This window comes from Poromitra crassiceps (genome assembly GCF_964638095.1).
Source record: "Poromitra crassiceps genome assembly, chromosome: 8".
Taxonomy (NCBI): Eukaryota; Metazoa; Chordata; class Actinopteri; order Beryciformes; family Melamphaidae; genus Poromitra; species Poromitra crassiceps.
In genome coordinates, this window is record NC_139629.1 from 45,566,350 (window position 1) to 45,573,849 (window position 7,500).

A 7,500-nucleotide genomic window follows, 5' to 3' on the forward strand; every position below is an offset into this window, starting at 1 on the left:
AGTAATGCGGGTTTCCAACTTCCAATCACGGAAGTTCGAAAACCCTCATTAGCGTTTCGCTTGCACCTGTGAAAAGGGTGAAAAGGGTCTATAGCGGTGTTTTCTTTTGTGTGATTTGATCTCATTTTCACCCTGCCCCTCTCTTATAGACCATACAGAGAGTAGAGCAACCTGAATGTCTGTTCGTTTAATGTCTCAGGTTTTTTTTCCCCCCCTGATGGTTTTATATGTGTGTTTCCGTTGTTGTTGCCCAGCATCTTAAATTAGCCTCTCCTCTTGGGTTTTCCGTGTGGGTGTGTAGAAGTACCGGGCCTGCTGACAGGAGCTGGCAATGCTTATGACATGATAATCTGCACCTGTTCCTCTGGGCTACAGCTAAAACAGGCCACAGAAAGCAGCACCCCCCCCCGCGCGCGCGCACCGCACTACCACGATCACACAAACACACAAGCGCGTTAAGCTAGAGCGCTGGGGAGATCTCTCACCGATAATATTCTATTAACAGGCTGCGTCAAGTGCTGCGCAGCTATTTATTGTCGGTCCCATCTGCTCACCGCATCTCTCGTAGTAGCTTACTACTGCGTGTATAATATCACACAACACGGATCTCGGCAGGAGTCCGTCCGTCTTCACTGGAAACGCTGCATGTGTGGTGGTGTGGGGGTTGTGCTCTGTTTTCCTCTGTCAGAGCATTTCCACATTGACGCCTCCAGATTCATTTCAGTTACAAATCACTGAAACCTAAACTGCATGTGGTTGGTTTATAGAGAGCCAAAGTGAACGTGACTTCCTGCTTCCAGCACTGTTACCAGAGATTTTCCGTCCGCCATTTATTTTCCCATAGACATTTTGTAAAATGCTTGTAAAAATAGTTTCACTCGGTCAAAACAAACGGTTCAGCTATATTTAGAATCTGGAGAGACCAACATTTCACTCGGACCAAAACTTAAAAAACAACATAGAAAAAATATTTTCTTTTAAATCCACAATTTTGTTTTGGTCAGAGTGAAATGTTATGCGATCTCTCCTGGTTCTAAATATATCCGAACCGTTTGGTTTGAACAAGTACAACTATTTTTATAAGAATTTTCACGAAATGTCTATGGGAAAATAAATGGCGGATGAAAATCTCTGGTACAGTGCTGAAGCAGGAAGTGACGTTCACTTTGCCTCTCTATTGGTTTGTTAGTGAAACTATTCAGAACCCTGTCTTGTGGTGTAAAGTGTAACGGGACGTGTTCAGGCCTGTTGGGTTTTTGAAGGCTGATACTGATATTTTTGGATTGAAACGTGACCGAGTTAATACCGAAAAATTCCCAAAATTTGCAAGGCTTCAGTATTTCCCCACGAATGTAATTCTTGGCATGGCGGAAAAGCCTCCGAAACAGCATCTTTAGACCACTGGACGGCTTACTGTTTCCCAGGATAACAATAATACAATACGTTTGTTTGTTTGTTCGTTTGTCCGTGTGTAGAGCTACACCAGCAGTTGGGGCAGCAGCCAGCAAGTGGTATCATCATCCGCCACAGAGTTGGCTGGAGGTTATGTTTTCACCACTGTTTGTCTGCCTGTTTATCTGTTTGTCAGCAGGAGATCTCAAAAAGTTATGAACACATTTGCACGGAACTTGGCAGAAAGGTCGGTCATCGGCCATCTTAGAAGTGATTCAGTTTCCACTGGCCAAAAGGGGGCGTGGTAATGGGCATGTTTTTATTTAATATTATTTTTGCGGGGCATTTTCTTTTGCCTGTATTTGATAGTGGAACATTTTACCTAGTGAAATTAAAGCATGTACCTCCTTGAGTGGTTTTAAGAGGACCTTAACCCATTGATACCTGATGCAGCATTTGCGTGTATATCCCTCATTTGTGTGTGTATCCCTTTAAGACCGCGAACCGCGTTAACGCGGTTCACGGTCTTAAAGGGATACACACACAAATGCTGCATCAGGTATCAATGGGTTAAAGAGATTGCTCCAGACTGTTGTTTAATTTTATTATTTTATTATTTTTAATATTTTAATAGTTTTTATAGTTTTTATTTTTATTTTGTTAACTGATTGGTTCACCCCCCTGCTGCTATGTTTCTTTTAATCTTGTATTAATTTCTTTTAATGCAAGTTATTGGAACTGCACTCGCTTTAACTGCTGCTGCTGCATTGTACATTTTCTGTTTTAATCAGTGTTTTATGTTTTGTTATTAACAATTTGTTTTTTTATTACATGTGGGGACCACAATGGAAATAAGCCCTAGGGCTTTTTTGTGTTTTTATCCTCGGTGATTTCCTGGATGTTTGTTATTAACTTACTGTTTGATATTTGGTACTATCCACCTCTCCTTGTTCCTTTTATCTTATCACCAAATACCTTTATTCATTCATTCATTCATTCATAGGACAGTAGGCAGGAAAGGATTGACTGGATTGACAGTTTGTGGCTTCCCGCATTCACAAAGATCAGTAGCAGAAGCTCCAATCGTAAATAACTCCAGAGGGAAGTCTGTTGAGGTTGACCCAGGCATTCCGTGGTAGGTCACACCCAGGAGGCTTAAAAATAGTACTGTTTAAAACTACTACTGTACTACTAATATTACTATTATCATTACTACTAACTACTAGTAGTACTACTACTACTACTATTACTACTACTACTACTACAAATAATAACAACAACAACAACAACAACAACAACAACAACATATTAATGCAGGGTCCAATACAAATGTCGCTCTGTTCTGGTTAATGGCTTTCCCCTAGACAACCAGTGTCATATTGATTAATTAGACGTTAAAAACATGGTGAAATATACTGAAAAATAAAATTGTGGGGGGGGGGGGGGGACGTGATCAAATACAAATAAAAAAATATGAATATAAATAATCACCATATGTGAGATGGACGACACTGGCTATCCCATATTTAGATGAAGGCCAGTCTTAGCCTGATAAATTATGTTGACAAATGGATATATCGCCCAACCGATATATCCGTCGAACCCTTTGAAATCCCAACTGTTACACCCATACAAACGGCATGTGCCATTTACTTTACTACCTGCGGCTGCTCTGCTCTAAATCTCTCCTCTGCTCCTGCAGCACATGGAACGACTTACAGACCCCCAAACATGGCAAGCCCCCACTGAGAGAGAGCTAGGGCGCTCTGAATCTGTGGAGTAGCAGGGGGCACTCTGAATCTGTGGAGTAGCAGGGAGCACTCTGAGTCTGTGGAGTAGCAGGGAGCACTCTGAGTCTGTGGAGTAGCAGGGGGCACTCTGAGTCTGTGGAGTGTAGCAGGGGGCACTCTGAGTCTGTGGAGTAACAGGGGGCACTCTGAGTCTGTGGAGCAGCAGGGGGCACTCTGAGTCTGTGGAGTGTAGCAGGGGGCACTCTGAGTCTGTGGAGTAGCAGGGGGCACTCTGAGTCTGTGGAGTAGTAGGGGGCACTCTGAGTCTGTGGAGTAGCAGGGGGCACTCTGAGTCTGTGGAGTAGCAGGGAGCACTCTGAGTCTGTGGAGTAGCAGGGAGCACTCTGAGTCTGTGGAGTAGCAGGGAGCACTCTGAGTCTGTGGAGTAGCAGGGGGCACTCTGAGTCTGTGGAGTGTAGCAGGGGGCACTCTGAGTCTGTGGAGTAGCAGGGGGCACTCTGAGTCTGTGGAGTGTAGCAGGGGGCACTCTGAGTCTGTGGAGTAGCAGGGAGCACTCTGAGTCTGTGGAGTAACAGGGGGCACTCTGAGTCTGTGGAGTAGCAGGGGGCACTCTGAGTCTGTGGAGTGTAGCAGGGGGCAGTGGGAGTGGAGGAGGTGAAGGAGGAGAAAAAAGCGAAGTAACATGTCAATCTTTCCTCAATCAACTCTGAAAACGCTGACACATTCAATGTCGGAGACCTGCTTTTTTCCCCCTCCCAAGCATGGAATTCTGGTGGGAGCCGTGTGTTCAGGGACCCGCTGTGTGGAGGCTTAGGGGAGTGAGAGCGGCTCTGTATCCCTGCTCAGGAAAGGCCTGTCGGGATAAGAACAGGGAGGCAGACTGAGGAATGGCCTGGATTTCATGTGGGCACAGCGAGAGAGGCCTGGTCTACAGTCATGTGTGAAGCTGCGTTTCTCACTGTGGTTCAGGGTCAGGCACGCACCGTGTGTGCAAACAGTACAGTATTACACACACACGCACACACACACACACACACACGCACACACGCACACACACACACCCACACGCACAAACACACACACACACCACACACACACACACACAGCCCACACACACACACACACACACACACACACACCCCACACGCACACGCACACACACACACACACACACACACACACACACACACCACACACACACGCACACACACTTACCCCTCCGGAAATCTAGTCTGACACGTGTATCATGCGGGCTATAGTGGTCCTCTTGTTACTGTAAAACCCCTGACACACCAAACCCATAATGGCCGGTCGGCGATGTCTCGGCTGTCGGTGAGCGTCTGACTCTAGTCTTTGTTGGCACTGGGCGGCCTTGTCGGTGGCTTTTGCGGCCAATTCTACAGGCGTTGAGAGAAATTGGCTGGTCAGCTAGCGAAGCTACTGTTAGCAGCAGTGCAGGAGAAGAGAGAGGGCATGCACGAAACGTTCGAGCATTTTTTTCTTCAACTTTTCAAACTTTTTATCAGACATCTTCTCGATTAGAACGAAGTAGCTATTATGAAACCGTTTTAGGTGGTGAGTGAGAGTGGTGCGTCTTCTTTCATGTGTCTGGTTTGTATATCCACAGTCCTAGGTCTCACGCAGGTGCAGAACGTACGTGCTAGTTGACCGGCGGAGTCCACCTTCGTTGCTGCTAGTCCTCTCAAGTTGAGTCCATGTGTTTTCCGGGCCTTCGTGTGGCTCGTTTTGTCAATGGGTTCAGTGGAGATGTTTGCTAAGACGGGGGATGTTTGTGCATCTTCTCCCTCTGTCGTGGTTGGTCAGAGACGCCGCGTGTTAATCATCTCGTTAATCGTCTCTCTTTTGCCTATATAGAATGACTCCCGTTGTGACACGGCTGTCATACACAAGATCACAGTACAAGATCTTGCACATACTACACACACACACACACACACGCACACACACACGCGCACACACACACACACACACACACACACACACACACACACACACACACACACACAGCATACACACATGTCCGGTTGTTCTGTCTCAGTGGCTGTGCTGTCTCTCCTCCTAGCTGTGGGCATCCAGATGAAGCTGGAGTTCTTTCAGAAGAAGTTCTGGACAGCCAGCAGACAGGTAAGGCATGCACAAACATAGAGCATGTGTACATGCACACATAGCCACGCCGCATTCGATATGTACAGGTAACTAATCTGTATTTGCACACCCGGACTTACACATACTAAGTCAAGCCCCAAGAGTACCTGCCATAAATGTTTAAAATTACTTTCAAATCAAACTGTGAGGAAATCCAAAGGGAGGGGGGGGGTACATACAGTATATTACCATACATTCACAGGTTCACACACTTTCTCAGTGTTTTCTGGTATTTTTCTACGACATGCCCCCCTGAAAATGACCCATTTAACCCATTGATACCTGATGCAGCAATTGCGTGTATATCCCTCATTTGTGTGTGTATCCCTTTAAGACCGAGAACCGCGTCACGCGGTTCGCGGTCTTAAAGGGATACACACACAAATGCTGCATCAGGTATCAATGGGTTAAAATATATTGTCAAATAAAAAGCATGGACATGAATCTGTTTTATTTCATATCTTAAAAGAGGAGTTAGGAAGAGGCGCAGGAATGATTTTGGGAGATAGAGGTTTTTCAGCGTATGACATATTATGACACATTTCTGTCGTACAGTGTGCAGCCCTGGATGGGAAATGCTCCATCAGCTGTGACGAAGAGGTCGGTCTGCCTTCTCTCACCTTCATCAACTCTCCTTGTTTCTATATCGGCTCGACTCCTTTCTTTCTGCTTTAACACGTCTTTTTCTGCTCAACAGAACATCAACTGCTACCTCATCGACAACAACGGCTTCATTCTGGTAGCAGAGGACTACACTCTGGTGAGACGCACACACGCACACACACACACACACACACACACACACACACACACACACACACACACACACACCCACACACACACACACACATTTGGACCGATCTGGGAACCCAGTCTATTTTTATTTGAAAAATAGACTGGGACAGCCCTACTGTTTTTCCATGCTTCCTGTACAGCGCGCCTCTCCTGCCACCGTCACTTCCTTTTCCGCGTCCGTGCTCCACTGTTTACAGTCTAAATAGCAACTTGCGCCGCAACTTTAGAGTCATTTTTGATTGATTGATTGAAACGATTTATTTAAAACAGTTAAAACAATACATAAAGTGAAAAAAAACCAGTAAACATAACAGTCTAATAGACTTCATCAAAAGGAAAATACGTAAACTCAAACATAAAAAAGGCGAACTGTTTGAAAAGGGGCAGGAAGAAGCCTAGGCTTATCGAGTCCTGCCCCCAAATCATTCATAAACAAATTCATACATCCCTATATTATATGCATATCCCAACTCTCACGCTCCTCCCCACAAATTTTCCACTGTTGTTGTGAGACGAGTTGACATCTTCTATGCAGTGTGTTTATTCGTTAACGTTATTAGCAAATAGCCAAAATGGACGCGGAAAAGGAAGTGACGGTGGCAGGAGAGGAAGCTGGGGAAAACGGTAGGGCTGTCCCAGAGTCTATTTTTCAAATAAAAAATAGACTCTGGGTTCCCAGATTGCATTTGGACTGTCTTACATGAATGGTCCTAGGCAGGTTCTTAGTGGACTTTTCTAAGGCCTTCTGGGACATTATGTGGGGCAGATGTTGTACTGTGATTTGTGTGGAGGTAGGAGAGCCCCGCCCCCTCAGCTGCCAGTGAGCAGTACTGTCCCTCCTGCTGTAGAAGGGGACTAGTGTTACTTGCACTTGCCTGCAAGCTCATTGATTGACACTTTGTTGCTGACACTCTATAATCTGGACTGTTTGTGATCATCTCCTTGCTTCAGCACTCTGTAAACATGGGTCACACTGTAAAACGCCTGCTGTCTGTCAGGGTTGGGATATGGCCACCATTTTATTTTGTAGTCAAAATGTTGTATAATGAAGCTGATCCTCCAGGCTGTCCAGTTTCAGTCCAGCTTTACATCTTGACTCAGCTGTGCAGGAGGAAACTGCAGGGGGAAGGTGCAGCTGACGCACGATTAAGCTGGACATTTTCCTATCTGCTTATGCAGATGACCTGGCTGTCCTAATTTAGTTAGGGATGACCCGGACATTGGAGAAGTCCGGAACTGCCTTAGGAGGACCTATGGCCTCTTCAGTCTTCTCCTCCACAGCTCCACAGTGGTCTCCGGTGGCGACACGTGACTCAAGCTGAGACATAGTACACATGTGGAGAGGGTGTAGCACCTGGTCTCTAGCGGTATGAGAGGAACATTTAATCCATCAACC

The 7,500-nt window shown here is 45.8% G+C and overlaps 1 pseudogene across 1 annotated transcript in view; it reads left to right on the forward strand.

The window, feature by feature from the left end:
- LOC310780760 (voltage-dependent calcium channel subunit alpha-2/delta-3-like) overlaps positions 1–7,500 on the forward strand; it is a 140,394-nt pseudogene that overhangs the window by 122,270 nt on the left and 10,624 nt on the right. The window contains exons 22-24 of the transcript in view: positions 5,227–5,288; positions 5,865–5,909; positions 6,007–6,069. The product of the transcript in view is annotated as a voltage-dependent calcium channel subunit alpha-2/delta-3-like (transcript). The remainder of the gene's footprint in view (positions 1–5,226; positions 5,289–5,864; positions 5,910–6,006; positions 6,070–7,500) is intronic.